The 21,970-nt window shown below is 47.4% G+C and overlaps 2 pseudogenes; one reads left to right on the top strand and one right to left on the bottom strand.

Moving 5' to 3' along the window:
• The window catches only part of LOC142047854 (uncharacterized), a 31,313-nt pseudogene that overhangs the window by 1,832 nt on the left and 7,511 nt on the right, over positions 1-21,970 (top strand).
• LOC142047857 (5.8S ribosomal RNA) lies at positions 6,166-6,318 on the bottom strand (annotated as a pseudogene).

The following is a 21,970-nucleotide window of genomic DNA, read 5'->3' as shown; positions in this document are numbered from 1 at the left end:
GTTAGTCTGGAGCTGGCTGGGGACGAGGAGTGAAGTGCAGATGTGGGGGTCTGGCTCGCTGCACCCCAGAATGGACCTGGCCAAGGGGTCTGGTTTGCTGTATCTACAAGCTCTGTTTTAGACCCTGTTCCTGTCATCAAATAAACCTCTGTTTTACTGGCTGGCTGAGATTCATGTCTGACTGCGAAGTAGGGGGGGCAGGACCCTGTGGCTTCCCCAGGACCCTGCTGGGGCGGGCTCATTGTGGGAAGAGCACAGAGGGGCAGAGGATGCTGAATGCTCCAAGGAGAGACCCAGGAGGTGAAGATGTGTGAGCTTCTTGCCCTGAACAAGTCTGCTCCAAGGGACAGGAGGCTCCCCAAATTCCTGACTGGCTTGGTGGGGAGCAGTTCCAGAGCATTGCCCAGTGACTCCGTGACGGGGGGAGGGCTGCTGATGTCAGGGTGTCCCCCTTCCCTCCCCCTGTACCCCATCTCCACAGAGCAGGGGGAAAAGGGGACAGGGCTCAGGAGCAGGAGAGCTGCTGCAGTCTGAGGTCTGAATGAGCCTTCAGGCTGTGAATGAATGCCTTAAAGAGACAGTGCACGGTCTCTCAGAGACTTCCCCAGCAGCCAGCATGCTCCCACTCACTTTCTCTCTCACACACACAGTTTCTGTGTCTCCCTTGCTCTCTGTCACACACACAGAGCCTTTCACACTCACCTCCCAACACATATTTGTATTATTGTTGTTGTTACTTCCTGCAATGCACATATATTTGCTGTAATTTTATTCTTTTAGAGTGTTATTTTAGTTTTTAGACTGGTCTATGCATTTCATCATTTTTATTTTTTTCTTACACTTAAATTTAATTCTTTGAGAAGTGAGTTCTAAAATGCCTAACCTGTCCTGGCTGGAGTAATTAGCTCTATGGTAACTTTTAAATATATATATATTATATTGAGGTTTTTTGTTTCTACTGGGGGCGCACAGCCACACATTACCTCACATAACAACATTAATTCTGTATGTGGTTGGAAAAAATTAGAAGGAATATTGTGTGTGATCACTGTGCAGAGATCCTCATTAAACTACAGCCCCAAAGCACACAGTACACTCCACTATGGGATTACTGGATACTATCCTGCTAGACCAACCCAAATAACACAGACCATAGAACTTCCCCAACATAAATCCTGGAGCAGATCTTTTAGATGGGTATATCTATAAACCAAACTTGTAATCTCATCAAAGAGAGAGAGAGATCAAATTAGTTTGACACGATCTATTTTACATAAACGTGTCATGTTTAGCATTAATTATAGTATACTATTTCATTCTTTATTAGCTGAGTCTCATATCAGATGCTCCATTATCTTGCCTAGGATTGATGTCTTACTTACAGGCCAGTAATTACACACAGTGTGGCCCTAAGATCATTCCTTGCCAGAAGGCAAGGGGCTTCCTGGTATATAGCAGTGACTATCAGCTGGCCTGTGTACCCCAGCTCAGTGTCCCTCACAGTCCAGTGTACCCCAGCTCACTGTTGTTCTAACTGGTATCTTAAGGATCCCACTAGAGTCCAAGGGACTGGTTTTCTTTGTGTCCTCAGGCGAAGGTTAACATAAGGGTTCTCTGCTCCTCTCTTTATAGTCACGTAAACCTTTGAAAAGTATCTCTCCCACATTTCATTGACCTTGCTTCAAGAGGCAGGAAGGCTTCCTGGAGAAGCAGTCTCCATACCCCACTTGGCTTTGTTTGTCTGGCATGAAAATGTACTTTTCTTTTTCTTTGATCACACCTTGCTCAATTTACATGGGAGACACAGTCAAGCAGGTGGAACTGCAGTCCTTTGTCTGGAAAACCTGTTTATCAACGCTTCCCCCGCCCGACATGCCCGGTTTAGACACATTTTAGTCATAATTCCAGCATAGTTGTATAATCCTAGTAGATTAACCGGATATACATCATGCAAGAATATTAATGAGCTGTGAGTTATCAGTTTTCCAGTGATATATTATGTAACAGCCTTAAGATACCAATTACAACAACGATTAGGATTCTGTCCTGATCATTTGGAAAAGATTGGTTTGTGAAAACTACAATGAAAGAAAAACACCGCATGTGACAAATTTCACATGGAATGTACATATTAAAGCCTTTAGGTTCTATTCTCATCATTTGGAAGAGATTGGTTGGAAAAAAATATGAACAAAGAGAAAGAAATGCGTTTTTTTACCCACGAAAGGCTATGCCCAAATAAATCTGTTACTCTTTAGGGTACCACCAGCCTCCTCATTGTTTTTGAAGAGAAAGTCATTACTCTGATCAGGGCTTCTGCCCTTGTCTCTCGTGGGCCCAATCCTTTTTTCCTTTACAAATTCTGGGGCCTGGGCTGGCCATCAGAGCCCCCCTCTGGCGTCGGGAAATTTTTTTTCCAGACTTCCAGGGGCCTGGTCCTGTCCACAGGGAGGCACGTCCTTTCCCCCTAAAAGGTTCAGACTAATGAGAGAATCAGTGAACCTCAAGAGGAGAGATGGAACCTCCTTATCCAGCCAGAGCCCTCGCCACTTGGGAGGAGTCAACCCCCCAACAACTAAGCTGCTTCTTCATGCCTCAAGGGCCCGACCCTCCCCAAGTAGAACACTTAGGAGAGTCATATTTACTTCCGCTGTTTACCCATGTTTCATTGAATTTCTTCACTTTGACATTTAGCACGCTAGGCAAAAATCACATCGTGTCAACACCCACCGTGGGCCTTCGCGATGCTTTTTTTTAATTATACAGTCGGATTCCCCTGGTCCGCACCAGTTCTAAGTCAGCTGCTAGGCGCTGGCCAAGGTGGAATGCTGGACTCCCCTAACCCCACGGAGGGGGAGAGGCAAGCAATGCCTGCTGCAGCTGGGGTGATCCAAAGGAAGGGTCCAGCTCATGTCCAGAGTTGCCGCTGCCTTCTCGGAGAGGATGGCACCTCGTCCAGTTGCGGCTCGTGCCCAGACCCACTTCACACCCCAGCTTGACCAACCCAGCCCTTAGAGCCACTCCTTATCCCAAAGTTACAGATCCGACTTGCTGACTTCCCTTACCTACATTGTCCTAACATACCAGAGGCCGTTCACCTTGGAGACCTGCTGCGGATATGGGTACGGCCCGGCGCGAGATTTACACCATCTCCCCCGGATTTTCAAGGGCCAGCGAGAGCTCACTGGATGCCGCCGGAACCGCAACACTTTCCAAGGCTTGGGCCCCTCTCCTAAGGCAAACCCATTCCAGGGCACCCTGCCCTTCACACAGAAAAGAAAACTCTCCCCAGGGCTCCCACCGGCATTTCTGGGATCGGTTGCGTTACCTCACTGGACTCCTCGTGGCGTCCATCTCCACTACTCCAGATTTGGGGATCAGAACCCAACTCCCTTTTGATCGGCTGAGGGCAACGGAGGCCATCGCCCATTCCTTCGGAATGGCACTCACCTATCTCTTAGGATCGACTGACCCATGTCCAACTGCTGTTCACATGGAACCCTTCTCTACTTCGGCCTTCAGAGTTCCCATTTGAATATTTGCTACTACCATCAAGATCTGCACCTGCAGCGGCTCCACTTGGGCCTGCGCCCTAGGCTTCTAGGTGCACCACAGCAGCCCTCCTACTCGTTGCGGCATAGCCCCCACTGCTCTCATTGCTGGCAATGGCTGGGTATGGGCCTGAAACTCCAGTGCCATCCATTTTCAGGGCTAGTTGATTCAGCAGGTGAGTTGTTACCCGCTCCTTAGTGGATTCCAACTTCCATGGCCACCGTCCTGTTGTCTAGATCAACCAACACCTTTTCTGGGGTCTGATGAGCATCGGCATTGGGTGCCTTAACCCGGCATTCAGTTCATCCCGCAGGGCCAGTTCTGCTTACCAAAAGTGGCCCACTAGGCACTCGCATTCCATGGCCGGCTCCACGCCAGTGAGCCAGGCTTCTTATCCATTAAAGTTTAAGAATAGGTTGAGATCATTTCATCCGCAAGACCTCTAATTATTCACTTTACCAGACAAAACTGTGGAGACGAATGAGTGCCAGCTATCCTGAAGAAAACTTCAGCAGGAACCAGCTACTAGATGGTTTGATTAGTCTTTTGCCCCTATAACCAGCTCAGACAACCAGTTTGCACGTCAGGACCACTACAGACCGCCACCAGAGTTTCCTCTGGCTTCGCCTTGCCCAGGCATAGTTCACCATCTTTCAGGTCCTAGCATGTGTGCTCATGCTCCACCTCCCCAACAGGGTGGACGAGACGGGTGAGTCATGTGCCCTCCGTGACTCAGTGGCCTTGAGATCCCACCTCAACTGGCGCGCACCGGCCCTCATCGTCATTGCAACATGGGCTTTCATTCGAGCCTGAGAGTCACGCATGTGATAGACTCTTTTGTCTGTGTTTCAAGATGGGTCGGGTGGGTTGCTGATATCACTGCAGACCCTGGGCACCCTGGCATGGCCCTCCCCGCTCGGTGGTGCAGAGCAGTTGGGGCACACTGAGGAGTCTTCCCCGGTTGACAGTCATGCTAGGAGCAGGGAAACCTGTACCCCTCACAGCCCCCATACTGCACCACCCATGAGGGGAGGGCAGAGGGGACACGGGGGAAGGTGCAGCAGTGGTCATCTCCCTTGGCCCCGTGATGCAGCGAGAGCTGCTGCCTGGGGGCTGTTACACTCCCTGCCTTGAAGCAGCGAGCCACCTTCCTGCCAGGCCTTCCCAGCTGACCCAGAGCTAGTCACAGCGCACTGCCTCAGCGGAACTGCACCCAATGGGGGCTGGGGCCATCCGAGAAGTGGTCCCCTCCTGACACACACACACCCCGGAGGGGGGCAAGGGGGCTCCATCATCCTGGGCTGGCCAACCAAACCTGCTGAGTTGAATCCTCTGGGCAGATTGCACGGACCCCACTTATTTACCTCTTAACAGTTTCACACCTTCTTGAACTCTCTCTTCAAAGTTTTCAACTTTCTCTTATGGTACTTGTTGACTACTAGTCTTGTGCCAGTATTTAGCCTTAGATGGAGGTTACCACCAGCTTTGGGCTGCATTCCCAAGCAACTCGACTCCAAGAAGACTTGGTCCTGGTGCACCAGGAGCCACTACTGGCCTCACACCATCCATGAGCTGTGCCTCGATCAGAAGGACTTGGGCCCCCGAGAGTGGCACGTGGGGAGTGGGTCTTCTGTATGCCACATTTCCCATGCCCCACCATGGGACAGGGATTTGGCGCTGGGCTCTTCCCTGTTTGCTTGCCATTACTGAGGGAATCCTGGTTAGTTTCTTTTCCTCCACTGACTAATATGCTTAAATTCAGCAAGTTGCCAAGTCTGATCTGAGGTCGCAGTTGGATGGGGACTCAGAGAGGGTGGTGGATGCCACCCCCTCGTGGACTTGCTTCGGCCCTGGAGGAGGCCTGATCCAACGAGCTTGGGGAAGAATGGCCCAGTGAAGGAGAATGAGAGCACAGAGATGTGCCGAGATAGGCACAAGCACTGGGAAGAGCAGAGGGGGTGGACAGCACTAGGAGTGCGTGTGGGAGGTCATTAGCCAGGGAGAGGGAAAACAACCAACAGGGGCGGCAGACAGAGGAGATGGAGGCGGGGTTCGAAACCTGGGTGCCCTCACAAACCCTCTTCTCTTCCACCTTCATGAGCATCTGCCACCAGCTCCTTCTGTCCCTGACTTTCTGTCACCGTCCTCCTCCTGGAGAGTCTCGTCCTCACTCCGACCATGCCCTGGTCCTGGGCACCATTGTAACCCAGGAAAGGAGAGGGAACCAGGACCACGCGGGCAGCTGTGTTGCCACAGACAGCCACATGGGGGCAGGCCCATCTCCCCTCCGGACCCGGGAGCCGGCACCCACAGCTGACCTGGTTCCCTGACCCCCAGCACAACATCCCCCAGAAACTCCCTTGTCCCACCGCATGAGTGGGGCACAGAGGAGCAACAGGAAAAGGGATGGGTGACAGGGTGCATGGGACGAGCTCCCCGAAGCAGGCACTCTGGGGCATTGGGTCTGAACTTAGGGAGAAGAAGGTGTTGGGGAGAGTTATGGACTCCCCTCCCGACAGAGGGTGGTGGCAGGGTGGCTCACGGCCCTCCACCACCAGGGGAGGAGGGCCATGTCCCGCTGCCACTGCATCTGAGGGGAGATTGACCTTCAAGCAACACTCAGACAGGCGTAGGCCCAGGAGGAACCTGGTGCCGCAAGTGTGTTCAAAGTGTCAGTGATCAATGTGTCCTGCAATTCACTTTAATTCTCTCAGCTAGTTGCATTCTTCATCAACTGACGAGCTGAGTGATCCACCGCTAAGAGTTATCACGAGGCATTTATTTTTGGGAGCTTTGCGCCTTTTTCTTCTGGGCAGCCAAAGCCATGCTGGCAGCGGGGCGTTCCTTGTCTGCACCATAGATTCACAGACTTAAGGTCAGAAGGGACCATTATGGTCATCTAGTCTGACCTCCTGCACAATGCAGACCACAGAATCTCACCCACACACTCCTGTAACAAACCCCAAACCTATGTCTGAGTTATTGAAGGCCTCAAATTTTGGTTTAAAGACCTCAAGGTGCAGAGAATCCTCCAGCAAGTGACCTGTGCCCCACGCTGCAGAGAAAAGCGAAAAACCTCCAGAGCGTCTGCCAATCTGCCCTAGAGAAAAATTCCTTCCCAACCCCAAATATGGCGATCAGTTAAACCCTGAGCATGTGGGCAAGACTCACCAGCCAGCCCCCAAGAAAGAATTCTCTGTAGTAACTCAGACCCCACCCCCATATTTACCTGCTAATAATCAAAAGATCATTAATTTTCAAATTAGGCTATCCCATCATACCATCCCCTCCATAAACTAATTTCAAGCTTCAGATATGTCTTTTGCCCCCACTACTCCCCTTGGAAGGCTGTTCCAGAACTTCACTCCTCTAATGGTTAGAAACCTTCATCTAATTTCAAGTCTAAACTTCCTAGTGTCCAGTTTATATCCATTTGTTCTTGTGTCCACATTGGTACTAAGCTTAAATAATTCCTCTCCCTCCCTGATATTTATCCCTCAGATATATTTATAAACAGCAATCCTATATCCTTCAGCCTTCTTTTGGTTAGGCTAAACAAGCCAAGCTCTTTTGAGTTTCCTTTCATAAGACAGGTTTTCCATTCCTCGAATCATCTTAGTAGCCCTTCTCTGTACCTGTTCCAGTTTGAATTCATCTTTCTTAAACATGGGAGACCAGAACTGCACACAGTATTCCAGCTGGGTCTCTGGCCTGATGTTCCCGAAGGGGACCTTGGGCGGGTTTTGGGGTGGGAGCGGAGGGGGACGCAGGTCCCTCTTTCTCTCCCCGCCTCAGCCTGCCCGCCTGCCCCCCAGTACATCCTGCCCAGCCGGGGCAGCCCTCCTCGGTGCCCGCCCTTCATATGTTATGGTCACAAGTAAAGGTTAAACAACCAAGCCCAAAGGCTCAGGTTCGGTCCAGGAACTTGGCTTAGAGAGGCCAGGTGGCCGTGGTCACGTGAAGACTGACCCTCCCCTACCCCAGCCCTTTTTGCCCTCCCCTCACAGAGAGGGAGGCAGGATAGCCCCTCTCCATCCTGGGCTTCCTGTGGACTGGGGAGGTGGCGGTGGATGGTGTGGGGGTACCGATGGGGGCATGGGCATTCTCAGACATCCTTCCCTCCTCAGCATTCCACCTTCCACCCTCCCCAGGCAAGTGACGGACAGCACATGGAGTGGTGTCTGGCACCTGCCAGCCAGCTCCGCATTACCTCAGAGGGCTTCATCACAGAAGGTGCACTGAGAAACTGCTGCCATGGTCTCGCCTGCTCCCAGGGGTCCAGGGTTTCCCTCTGTTCCTGGCATGCCTAGGATGTGACTTGGGCCACCAACATTTTTGCACACACCCCCCACCCCCACCCCATGAGTCATCCCGGCCGCACACCCGTGTCGAGCTCCCTGTCCAGGGTCAGTCATCCACAGCAGCAGGGAGGATGGTACCAGCAACCAGAGGCAGACTGCACAGGCGGGCAGCGTCTCAGAGGGGGCAGCTCGGGTACTCACATTGAGGGAAGGTGCGACAGTGGCTCGGCAGTGGACCAGCAAGGACGGAGGAGACCCCCCTCCACTGATCCCCAGCTGCCTGGGAGGGGGACAGAATAAACATGGAGAGGGCACTCAGCCCTCCCCAGGCCCAGGACCCCGCCACCGAGTTCCCGTCCTGCACGCAGGGAGGTGCCCAAGGCCTCAGTCATCAGCTGTGCCACTGTCAGGGGACCCTGAGCTGCCCAAGTGCAACACCGTTAATGATACTTCCACAGGTTCACCTACGGAAACCTTGTTACTACTTTTACTTCCTCTAGATAGTCAAGTTCGACCATCTTCTCAGCACTCCACCAAGGCCATGATTGACCTGGGGTAGGGCTGATCTGAGGACCTCACTAAACCATCCAATCGGTAGTAGCGATGGCAGGTGTGTACAAAGGGCAGGGACTTAATCAATGTGAGCTTATGACCTGCACTTATTGGGAATTCCTCATTCATGGGGAATAATTGCAATCCCCGAGACCCATCACAAATGGGGTTCAATGGGTTACCCACACCTGTTAGCACAGGATAGACATACACTGAGCCAGTAAGTGTAGCGCGCGTGCAGCCCCGGACATCTAAGCGCATCACAGACCTGTTATTTCTCAATCTCAGGTGGCTGAACGCCACTTGTCCCTCTAAGAAGTTAGACGCTGACCAGTCGGGGGGGTGGGGGGGGTCACATAACTAGTTAGCATGCCAGAGTCTCATTCATTACCAGCATTAACCAGACAAATCACTCCACCAACTAAGAATAGCCATGCACCACCACCCACAGAACTGAGAAAGAGCTATCAATCTGTCAATCCTTTCCTTGTCCAGGCCTGGTAAGGTTTCCCTTGTTGAGTCAAATTAAGCTGCAGACTCCAGTCCTAGTGGTGCCCTTCTGTCAATTCCTATAAGGTTCAGCTTTGCAACCACACTCCCCCCGGAACCCAAAGACTTAGGTTTCCTGTAAACTACCCGGCGGGTCATGGGAATAACGCTGCCAGATCAGTAGTCGGCATTGTTATGGTCTGAACTACAAAGATATCTGATCATCTTGATTAATGAAAATTTTCTTGGCAAATGCTTTCACTTTGGTCCATCTTGCATCGGTCCAAGAATTTCACTTCCAGTGGCACAATATGACTGCCCCCAGCCGTCACTCTTAATAATGGCCCCAGTTCCAAAAACCAACAAAATAGAACCTGAGTCCTATTCCATTATTCCTAATTGGAGTATTCCGGCAACCAGCCTGCTTTGAACACTCTCATTTTTTCAAAGTAAATGCTTCGGACCCCCAGGACACTCAGTTCAGAGCCTCAGGGGAGTGCCAAGAGGCAGGGGCTGGGACAGGCGGTAGCTCGCCTCGTGGTAGACCGCCAGCTAGATCCCAAGATCCAACTGTGAGCTTTTTAATTGCAGCAACTTTAATATACACTATTGGAGCTGGAATTACTGTGGCTGCTGGCACCAGATATGCCTCCAATGGATCCTCGTTAAATGATTTAAAGTGTACTCATTCCAATTACAGGGCCTCGAAAGAGTCTTATATTGTTATTTTTCGTCACTACCTCTCTGGGTTGGGAGTGGGTAATTTGTGTGCCTGCTGCCTCCGTTGGATGTGGTAGCCATTTCTCAGGCTTCCTCTCCGGAATCAAACCCCGATCCCGTTACCCCTGGTCACCATGGTAGGCACAGGCAGTACCATTGAAAGTTGATAAGGCAGACATTCAAATGCATCATCGCTGCCTCGGGGGCATGCAATCAGCCCGAAGTTATCTAGAGTCACTAAAGCAGCCGGGTAAGCCCAGCTGGTTTAGGTCTGATAAATTGAAACTCCAAATGGCCTATCCATAAAAACTCTAACCTTAGTGCTGGAAACCCTACCCATAACATCCCTAACCCTACGTCGGGGAAAGTCATTACTGATCAGGTCTTCTGACAAATTTTTCATGGAATATACATCTTATAGCCATAAGGAACGTTTTCTCAGAATTAGGAAGATTTTAGTCCGTGGAAATGACTAACAAAGCAAAACACTTTACTGATCACTGCCAGTGACAAATTTCTCAGATAATTTTCATGTTAAATCAGTCTTTCCTTAGCTTCTCTTTTAAATTGTTTTGTGAAAATTATTAAGGAAGTAAACCTTATTCATGGTCAGTGCTTGTGAGGAATTGCCAATACAGTCTTCATTATTGTCATAGGTAGATAGGTAAGGTAAGGGTTAATTTTCTTTTTCCTGTAAAGGGGGAATATGAATTAGTAGTCTTTCCTGATCATTTGGAACAGATTGGTTGGTGAAAATTACAAACAAAGCCAAATGCATTATTGTGGGTAATAAATAAATCAATTAGGATTCTCTCCTGAGCATTTAAGATAAAGCGCTCCGTGAAAATAACAGAGAAAGTCTTTAATGATGAGGGGATGTTAAAAATTTCTCATGCAATGTACAACTTAAAGCCTTTAAAATTGTATGCTCATGGTTTGGAAGAGATCGGTTTGGGAAAATTAGAACAAACGAGATATTCATTACTGATCAGTTTTTGTGACAGACTCATCTAATCGGAACACTAACCCTAGGGAGGGAGCCCTCCTTATAGAACATTCGGTTAATTCCAGCCAAATCCTAGGTCAGAGAGACCTACACATAGGAACTGTAACTCTAACTCCAAGTTGCCTACCCATAGGAAACATAAACTAGGCGGAGATCTCTATCCATAGGAACTCTTACCCTAAACTCGAGTGGCTTACCCAGAGGAAGGCTAACACCAGGGTCGGAAATCCTACCATGGGATCCCTAACCCTAACACTAGCGCAGGGAGCCAAACCCATAGGAAATCTAGGTAGGGGAGCTCTACCCATAGGAACCCTAAGCCTAGGGCGGGGAGCTCATTCCATAGGAGCACTAACCCTAATGCCAAATTGCCTACCCAAAGGAACCCTAATCCAAACGCCACATGGCCTACCCATTCGAACCCAAACCATAGGGTGAGGAGCCCTTATGCATAGGTACTCTAACCCTAGGGCAGGGAACCCCAAGGGCTGGGAGTCCTACCCATACAAGCACTAACACCAACTACAACTTGCCTACCCGAATCAAAACTCCAAGTGGCCATAAAAACTCTAACCTTAGGGCTGGCCTAGCCAGAGGATCCCTTACCCAGCCAGGAACAAACAGAACTGTCTCATGGCCCTGAAACCACATGTTCTGGGAAAGGTGAAGAAATCATAGAAGGCCGGGTTGGACAGACACAGAAGGCACCAGGACCAGAGGTTCCTGAATAGAGCACCCCCACCCCGAGGAGCAAGGACTTAAAATCCTCCTGAGAGCTGGAGCAATTTAGAGAGCACAGCAGATCCTTGTATGGCCTGGGCCCAGGAGAGCACTCCTGTTCACCTCCCCCCCACCTTATTCTGACATTACACCCAGACTTGGCTAGTCTGGGTCATGCATGTGTGAGTATGAAAGTGGGTTAGGGCTTGGGGCATTAACTTTTCTTTCTTCCCCTGAGTGACATGGGAGTATTCCCAGCACTCTCTGCTGTTATTTTATTATTTTGTCAATAAAGCTTTAAAATTTAGACCTTCGTCATCTCCTCCCTGAAAAGATCCTGAGGCATCAGCCTGATCAACTGACGCCTTCAGGTAGATTGGTAAAAAAAATCTGTCACAGTTTTGGTGAAGAATTGCCAGCGGGGAGAGCCCTGCTCACCAACTGTTCTGCCCTTGATAGTTCATGTTTGCTCTGCTTGGCACTGTTGGTATTTCATGTTGAGGATTTATGATTACAGGTGTGCCCCACCTCAGCTGTAGCATAACTGAGACCCAGAGAGGGGTTTACCATTCCGCTTTCCACCCTGGTCAGTGGGGGAAGGGTGCTGGTAGTTCAACTCCTGGTTGGAGAAGTGCCAGGTGCTAGGAGGAGGACTTAGAGATCCTTGTGCCGGGAGAGAATCCTTAGTCTGTACACCCTCAGTCGTAGAAGGGCTGAGGGGAAGAGGAGAACTTGGGGTTTCTTGCTCTGCCCCAGGAGGGGTTTTGCATTTGATGTATGGGCCCTTGGTGGTAGAAGGCCGAGCAATATGGAGGGAGGTTTAGCATCTCTCCCTCTGGCCCAGTGGGGTAACATTGGAAGCCCCAGTGCTGGTGTGAGCAATGTGAAATCTCAAGTGATTAACAGATCTTAAGAGTTGTATTGATGGATTGTGACATCATGTTCAGGAAACAGAGGCGTACAGCTATGGACTCAGGAGTCCCACAGTCATGGGCAATGGCATCAGTGATGGGTTCAAGCCTAGATGAATGGGCATTCAGGATCGCGGACATGGTAGTCCAGCTACCTGGTCAGTTGGCGTCCCGGGAGGCAGGTGGACCTGATTCCCGAGCCACGGGGGAGGCAGCAAAGAAGAACCCTGCTGCCTCTTTCAAAAGGTGGGGGTTAAGCCCTATCCTGGCTTGAAAGGGCTCTTGCCAAGGCGGGATACAATCCTGGGGTTCCATGATGGAGCTTCAACGCAGTGTGCATTCTTGGCAGTAGGGTGACCAGACAGCAAATGTGAAAAATCGGGATGGGGGTGGGGGGTAATAGGAGCTTATATAAGAAAAAAGACCCCAAAATCTGGACTGTCCCTATAAAATCAGGACAGCTGGTCACCCTATTTGTCAGGGGGGAGGGATAGCTCAGTGATTTGAGCATTGGCCTGCTAAACCCAGGACTGTGAGTTCAATCCATTTAGGGAACTGGGGTAAAAATCTGTCTGGAGATTCGTCCTGCCTTGAGCAGAAGGTTGGACTAGATGATCTCCTGAGGTCCCTTCCAACCCTGATAATCTATGATTCAGGATCTCTTAGATCTATATGCCAAGTATGTAAAAGCAGAAGGACAAAAACCTAGGGGCAGCTTTGGGATTAATTTGGACTGCAGCAGCCATGTGGTATCAAATGTTGTCGGACAAAAAGAGAAGCTGGGAAGAGGTATGTACCTGACAGCTGGGAGAAAAATTGAGCAACTGAAGACACAGATCATTAACCAGGTGGCAACGCAGTGTCCTACGCCCAGGACAAGTTGCAAGCCTTGAGACAGGACTTGCAGGCAGAAAAGGCAGAACGCACCCACCTGGAAGCACTGGCTAAGCAAGTACTGGCCCTTCAGGGACTTGTCAAAGATTTGACCATTTGTGCTTAGCATAGGCTGCAGCAGCAGTGTGCTCACCATGAAAAGGAGATTCAACAGTTAAAACGTCAGCTAGCCGTGTGTTCTGTCCAGGTGGTGAGTCAGGGGGGATGATGTGAGTGACTCTTGTGAGGGCTTTGATCTCTCCCTTTGTGAGGATCCTCAGTTTTGGGCGGAACCTCGTTGCACCCTTATAGCGGCCCTCATTAAGACTGAGGAGAGGTCCAGCGGGTGAAGGGGGAGAAGGTCGTACGTACGGCACCCCCAACTACGAGGCGCGCACCCCATGAGGTGATTATGAAGAGGAAAGGGATCAGGAGGGGTGGGGGCTAGTTAAGAAGCACAACCTCCTTGCTGAACTGGTAGTGAAACAAAGCCTGTGCCCATGGAAAGGAACAGTTCGATGAGAAAAAAACAGGATCGGGCCCAGACAAGCAGGTAGGCAGGCAACTGTTAAAGAAATTGGAAAAGAGAGAGAGTGAGAAATTAACTCTGAAGAGGCTGGAGGGAATTAAGCAGTGAAACTTAGTTTCTTTGCAGCCATTCTGAAGGGGAAATGGGCCCTTTTCCAAAAGAATGTCTATAAATAATCCAGGCAAAGAGGTTATTCAATTGAAATCATTTGACTATGAACAAGTTAGTCAAATGTGCTAAAAGAACACTCCTGGTGTATACAATCTTTGTTTTGTGGGTTTAAGATGAATTGGTGTTGTTTTAAATGATACCACTAAAATCCATTTGAATCTTCCATACAAAATTGCAAAAACAAGAAACACTTTTGCTGGACACAGGTAACTAGTGTTGTTTTACTTTGGTATTTGGCATTTAACCCTTAAGGGGTAACTCGATGCTTTACAAAATTTAAAATGTTTTTAAATGAAGATCAAAGTCATGGCTGCAGCAGGGCAGACAAAGCCAGGAGAATGGGAAAAGATTTTAAATCTGTTTTTGGGTAACAAAATAGCAGCTAAGAGCTGTAATAAAAGAGAGAAAGACTGTGCCCCTACACTGAGCCTTGAGGTGGCTCTGTGTAATCATATTGTCACTTTGCCAAAGCGAGCTACAATAGGTTGTGTTTTCTTTTTCAAATCACTACGTGTTTTGGAAGCAGGAGTTAAAAGTAATCAAAACTCAGGTGAAAGTTGATTGTGTCCCTTTTAAGACAGAATCTCTGAGCTGCTGATAGCTTTGAATCCAAACACAAGCTAGAAAGAATCTGGGTTAATGCAAGTTACCTAACTGATAAAAGTAAAAGCCATTGAAATCTGTCCAGCCTATAAAACAAACACAGCAAAATATGGGGGTAATTCCTCTGTTTTGCCTGCAATCAGCAAGGATATTTGTAAAGAAATAAATATTTTAAGCAATAATCTGCCACCCCCAAAGGAGTAGAAACATGTTCCTTTTGTCTTTCAGAAAATCAGGACAAGCTGATACCAGCTGAAGAGCAACCCAGAATACCATGAATCTACTGTCACAATAGGAATTGTGTTTTGTGTTCTATGTTTTGTCTTGTATTGTTTGTCTCATTGCTAGCACTGTTGTGCAGTAATTGCTGCAGGGAAACATCCCTAGGTAGCAGACAACATACTGAGAGAAATTGGTTTTGGAGCAGGGATTATACATACTGTAGACCTGGAGGTAATTAAGAATAAATTAAGATCTCTGTCCCAGCTACAGGACAGCCTAATACAGAAATAAATGGAAAAGAAAAAACATACTGCTATAGCAATGGGACGTAGTGAAATGCAGATACTTTCTTTGTCCACCTTGGAACACAAAATGTTTTGGGTAATATTAGGAAACACTAACATTTTAATACACTTGCTAAAGCAAAGAAAAAGATCACTGATTGATACTTATCAGTACGAATGGATGCAGTATGATTCTAGCATCGTAAGGCCAGACCTTTTAATTGGGGGAAATTGTTAAAATCGCACACCAATAGGCTCTGGAAGCAAGGATATGGAAAGTTAGCCCCCTCCCATATTGCGCACAGGATCCTTCTGGCTACCCCGGATCTCAAGCTAGTGAGCTGGGAAGGTAGGGAAGCGATTGGACACCAGAGGTGGTACCGAGTGAACTCCTCAAAAATGGGTGTGCTCGTCCTTGACTATGGCCCCAGAGCCCTGTAGTAAAGACATTTTACTAGGATCCTGTTGTCACGGAGTCCCCAGGTGATGCTCTGGAATTGCTCCCTACAAAGCCAGTCAGGACTCTGGTGAAGTCTCCTCTCGTGAGCAGACTGTCTCCAGAGCAAGAAGCTCACACTGCTTCCACCTTCCAGGGTCTGACTTTGGAGCATTCAGCATCCTCTGCCCCTCCGTGCACTTCCCATAGCAAGTCCACCCAGGCGGGGTCCTGGGGAAGCCGAAGGTCTGGCACCCCAACTTTTCAGTTAGATGTGACTCTTAGCCAGCCAGTAAAACAGAGGTTTATTAGATGACAGGAACACAGTCTAAAACAGAGCTTGTAGGTACAAAGAACAGAGTCCCTCGGTCGGTCCATTTTTGAGGGCATCGAGCCAGACAACCCCATCTGCACTCACTCCTAGTCCCCAGCCAGCTCCAAACTGAAACTCTTCAGCCCCTCCTCACTGGCCTTTGTCTTTTTCCCAGGCCAGGAGGTCACCTGATCTCTTTGTTCTTGAACACCTTTAGCTATTCCCTTGCACGGGGGGAAGGGCCCTGGCCATTAGTTCCCAGGAGACAGAGTGTCGGCCATTTATGCACAGTGGCCTTTATCCCACCACCTAGAGACTTAAGAAATGCATAGGGGAAATGGAGGCACCCCTACAGTATTCAGAGGAAACAAGAACAGTCCCACTTCGTCACACCTATATGTGGGATGAATTGGATAATGAGACTATAGTACTGTATAATGGGCTCAAAACATATGTTTCTAGTCATAGCATCCTGGGCCTCGGCTGTGGACCAGCCACCTGTCTGGACCATCCGGGTTTCCAGCTGGCCATGGAATTATCTGAATAATCATTATTATGAGGAAGAGAGATATCTGCAAAGGCTCTCCCAAGGGGGTGTGTGTTAACTCTCTTTCAGAAATGCTGCAACATGTCTATTAAGGTTGCATGAGCAAACTAAACTGCACTTCTGGTTTCAGAAGGTTTTTTGCCCTACTCAACATTGTGCAAGGGGATGTACTCAACATTGTGCAAGGGGATGACTACCACCAAGCAGCCATAACTCTGAATTAATGGAGCAATTTGCCATTGAATTGGCTAGGTTTTTAAAAAAAAAAAAAGGCAGGAAAAGGTATGTTGGTGGTAGGAGTTAGTCATTTAGGCATTTGTATATCATGGGGGGAGGGATAGCTCACTGGTTTGAGCATTGGCCTGCTAAACCCAGGGTTATGAGCTCAATTCTTGAGGGTGCCATTTGGGGATTGGTCCTGCTCTGAGCAGGGGGTTGGACTAGATGACCTCCTGAGGTTCCTTCCAACCCTGATATTCTGTGATTCTAAGCTCCTGATGGGGCTTGAGCCATAGTGTGGTGGGAGATTGGAGGGGTGGAGCCTTGGAAACTGCATAGTCACAGCAGAGCCACAGCAATATACCTGCTCCCTTCAGGCAGATTGGTAACAAAAATCTGTCACACAAGTGGCCTACCCATGGGATCCCTAATCCTAGGTCCAAATGGCTTTCCCACAGCAAGCCTAACCCTAACTCCAAGTGGCCTACCCATAGGATCCCTACCCTGGGGTGAGGACCCCTACCCACAGGAACCCTAACCCTAAGGCTGTGAGCCCTACCACTAGGAAGGGTAACCCTACATAGGGGAGACCTACCCACTGGAAGCCTAACCCTAACTCAAAGTGTCCTATCCATAGGAACTGTAACTCTAACTCCAAGGGGCCTACTCATAGGAATCCTATCTGTAGGGCGGACATCCCTAGCAATAGTAACCCTCACTCTAAGTCTACATGGTGTACCCAGAGGAAGTGGGGTAGGGGGGAAGTTGCACTTTCATGTGAAGGAATTCTTATCTCCAGAAATTCCATGGAGAAGAATTCTATTTTATTGCATTTTATGATGGAGGCAGGGATGGCTGAATTAATGTGAAATTAATTGGTCATAGTCTCCAAAATTAATGTGGAATTTAGCTGTTACCAACTTCTTATAATTGCTTACATTTGCAGCAATTCCTCAGCTCTGCAGGGGGAGCTAAAGACTGAGTTCAGGCCCCTTGTTTGAATTTCCTGACGTTTCTTGGCTTATACTACTGTGCTATTATTTAAGCATGAGGAGAAAAATTATGCTAACTTATTTACTAAAGGCATTTTCATTGTCCCATTCCAGTGTTTAAGAAAGAAGCTGGCAGCTGTTTACTCTCCTGGAGGTAATTAGCTCTGAGCAAGGAGCTTTGTCTCAGATGAAAAGACTTTCCCATCATTGAGAAATATATGAACTTGTAGCTCTGGTACTACAGCCATTGCTTAGGGGCTTTAGATTTCCTAACCCCCAAAACTACATTTTCATTGTAGTAATTACTCTTTACAAATGATAAAAAAATAATATGGTATCTGTTCAAAGAGGAGACATCCTGCTGTGCAGTAGGGCTGCTAATGAGCCAGCTGAATGTTCACAGTGGAAAGTCAACTGGTCTGTTCTTTAATTACAGGTTCACAGTTTGGGGCTTCCAGGGCTAGGCCAGCCCAGAAAAGACCAACTCCACTGTTCTCATCATGTCTCCTTTCCTCATGAAGCCTCGCATATGCATTTCGTGGGCACCTGGGCTGATGGGGGTGGGCTCAGAGCCACTGCTTTCATCCTCTCTTCTCCCTATTGGGTGGGTATACTTCTGGAGTTCTTGGAGCAGGCAAGCCTCATGCTCCCCAGAGGTGACACAATGGGTGGCTCATGGGGTCACAAGCACTCCCAGATTTCTCAGATTGCCTCTCACCGGGATACCCAGCAGGGAGGAGACAGCGTCTTCTCCTGGCAGCAGCACTCACCATGCATCCGTGCAGCACAGGGTGGGGGGAAGCAGCAGGGTATGAGACTAAGCTTCCCCTTCTACATGGGGCTGCTTCTCCTTTCCTCCTGCTGATGTCCCAGTAGTTCCTGCTACCTGCTTTGCAGACTGCCTGCTGAGGTGAGTCAGGGGGTGGAGGAGAGGTAACTTGTTGGATGGTCATGTGTCCCCCCGCAGAACCTTTATATTTTGGCCCCCAGTATCCACAGTTATGTGTTGCCTCTGTGCTCCCCTGAATTGTGACAGGCCCTTGCATGGGTGCATAAGGGAAGGGAAGCTCCTAGCTGCACCTTCCCCACATACCCATATCAGGGCCAGCTTTAGGCCAATTCCCCTAATTCGGGCCCCGTGCCTAAGAGGGTCCCACGCCCAGCCAGAGGGGGCAAGCCGGCGGCCCCACTCCCCGGGCCGGAGTGCTGGGCGGAACACTGCAAGCCCCACGGCCCCGCAACCTCGGCCAGAGCGCAGCAAGCTGCAATCTGGGTTGTAATGTTTGCAAAGCTCTTTAACAGCCTCAAATGAAAGTGGCTTTTAGAAGGGCAGAGTATCCCTCCTATCCATATTGTTCCAGTGCACACAATGAGGGATTAGATGGCTCCCACAAGACCTTAAACACATTCCTACACATTGAATTTTAGTTCATATTTAGACTGGCTTTGAGGGTAATTCTTATTCTGATTTTGTCATAAACAGATGTCGTAGTAGGATTTTATGTTTGTATTTTATATAATTTAAAATAAAAAATAATAATGTAGCATATATTAACTGTATGATTTGATCATATCCTGCCAGCCACCCTTTTTGAATAGCAAAAAGGAATGGCCCTAATGGGCCATTGGTAAAAATAAATCAACCAGAATTTGCCTCTGTGCTGATTTCAAGGCAGTGACAGACCTTTGAGGGTCACCAATTTGTTGTAGGTTTTAGCATTTTAAAATAAGTTAAAAAATGCCATAATTGTTTTCTTTTGCATTGCAATTTGATGTTCCTGTTCAAAATGTTCTGTGGAAATTAATTTTGTTTTGCATGTGAATAAAAAATGTGTGTGTTAAGAAATAAGTGTAAAGGCCAACACTGAACCAAATGGTCAAGGGAAAAACCGGAGACAGACACAAGGGAGGCTGCAACACGCCCCTATTGAAATGTCAAAGGAAGGCAAATTAACGACTCTAAAAATAAGACAGGCACCTATCAACAAAAACAAAATAGCTGTAATGAAAACCTGCATAAAATAATTCTCTAAAAATATCAATTAAAAAAAAACAAGCACTCATCAAACAATTAATTACAGCATGACAGTGCAAAACTGACTGGTCCCAATAAAAAAAAAAACACTATAAAAACAGAGTGCCTAGTCATAAAACTTTGGATTCATCCTGCCAAGACTTCCCCAGAGCATTGTGTCGTGACTGGCAGAACCTGACTCCTCCCTACTCATGATGAACCTAGCTGACCGCTAGCTGGATCTAGACTAGTAACTATAACATGGACTGGTGGGATAGTTTGTGTGTGGTGTGTGATTGAATGCATATGCTAATTATTGTACCTTCAATAAATGCAGCATATTGCCTTTTCCCCTGAAAAAAGTCCTGTGTGCTTCTTATAAGCATAACATTTGTGGTGGAGAATTGCGAAAGGGGGAAGACATGAACTGTGATTGTTGAACATACTGCTAAATATTGCTAAAAGGTATATCATACATATAAAGTGGTCAATCATTCAGGTGTGCACATCTGCAGTCGTAGAAATGCTGGCCATAGAGGGGAAGGGTAGAGTCCTGCCATTTGTCGAGGGAAAAATACATAGGTGAATATACCCTCGGTCGTAGAAGGTTCAAGCCCAAAAGGTAGGGGGCTTAGCATTTCCCCTTCCTGCTCTGTTAGTCAAGAGTTCTTTTTATTGGGTATAGACTTTTGTATTTCTTAAGTCCTACTGTGAGCCTGGGCACGAAAAAGTTAATAAAGGTAAAAAAAACTCATAAAAATATATTCAGGCAGTATTGTCTATGTAAAACCCAACTCTGTAGGATATAGGAGTGTGGGCAAACAGTGGTAGCACATATTTAAGAAATGTTTGTTAGGATATAGATATTCAGGCCTGTCTGCAAAGGCCTATTCTTTAAGAATGTAGGTGTATTCTTATCACTTAGCTAGTTATAGAGGTACAAAACAAAAATCAAAGTCAGTCTGCCTGTTTATAGGCCTTCTCTCACTATGATAGTCTAAGGCCTTGTTCTTAGGCTAAGGCTTTTGGCTAAACAGCAGGGGCAGCCATAAACTGGGAAGCAAATGGTCACGTCCTCACTAATTACACTGAAATAAGGCAGTTTTGGGCTGTTAAAAAGATGATCCAATCTATCACCTCCAGAGAAAGGGAAGAGCCTATAAGATTTAAAGAAAACTTAGTTTGATAGCATCCTGTCTGGCAAGAACTCACTTATCAATAGCTGGGGTGTGAAATCCTCATTTCTTTGTTGTTCTATCACTGTAGTCCCCATTTCCCTATTGTTTGTCTGTATAATCTCTGTCTGGTTCTGTAATTGTTTCTGTCTGCTGTATAATTAATTTTGTTGGGTATAAACTACTTAAGGTGATGGTATATAATTGGTTAGATAATCATGTTACAATATGTTAGGATTGGTTAGTTAAATTTCAGTAAAATGATTGGTTAAGGTATAGATAAGCAGAACTCAAGTTTTTACTATATAGTCTGCAGTCAATCAGGAAGTAAGGGAAAGGGGGTGGCAAACTGGAATCATGTTTTGCTAATAGGGGGAATGGGAACAGGGAATGGGAACAGGGACACAGGCAAGGCTCTGTGGTATCAGAGCTGGGAAGGGGGACACTAAGGAAGGAAACTGGAATCATTGCGTGCTGGAAGTTCACCCCAATAAACATTGAATTATTTGCACCTTTGGACTTTGAGTATTGCTGCTCTCTGTTCATGTGAGAAGGAGCAGGGAAATGAGAGGGTGAAGGAATAAGCCCTCTCATAATATTTAAAAGGAAGCAATCCAAAGATGATACTTTGTTCAAGAGATTGCTCCTTTTAAACAGATCTTGCTAAACTGGTAGTGGAACAAAGCCTGTGTCCACGAAAAGGGACAGTTCAGCAGAGGAAAGCAGGATCGGCCCCAAGCAAGAAGGCTGGCAACAAATAAAAAAATTGGGAGATAGGTTGGAAGCCCTAAGGGCATAGTGGTAAAAATAAAAAAAATAAGTACAGGCATGGGGATTTCAGATCCCGGGGATAATACTTAAATGGTAAAATCTAAGTTAATAAAGGTGTCATTTTAAAACATAAGCAAGTAATTAAAAAAAAGTAAGAACTCAATGCTGCAAAGGCTGGAGGGAATTAAGCAGCTGAAGTTAAAAAGGAAGTGTTATAAAAAAATAATTTGTGGTTTCTTTGCAGCCATTCTGAAGAAAAAATGGGCCCTTTTCCAAAGGAATCTCTGTAAATAAGCCAGGCAAAGAGACAATCTGATTTAAATCATTTGACTATGAACAACTTAGTCAAATTAATTAAAAGAACATAAAGGGTTTCTATTGGAACTTAACTGCCCCCAAATGTATACAAATGTAATCTATGTACAACTGTATAAAAATAAAAGCAGTGTAAAAATGTTTTTTTTTAAAGTTTGTATAAATATATTGTGATACAGCATGGCCAGAGGGCAGCATAAGAGTGTTAGCAGGGGGCCTTATTCCCTGCCAAGGGAGGAAGGTTTGCTTTAGATT

The sequence above is a fragment of the Chelonoidis abingdonii genome, chromosome 16 (genome assembly GCF_003597395.2).
Source record: "Chelonoidis abingdonii isolate Lonesome George chromosome 16, CheloAbing_2.0, whole genome shotgun sequence".
NCBI lineage: Eukaryota > Metazoa > Chordata > Testudines > Testudinidae > Chelonoidis > Chelonoidis abingdonii.
The sequence above is the reverse complement of the archived record's forward strand: the minus strand, read 5'-3'. Positions and strand labels throughout refer to the sequence as shown.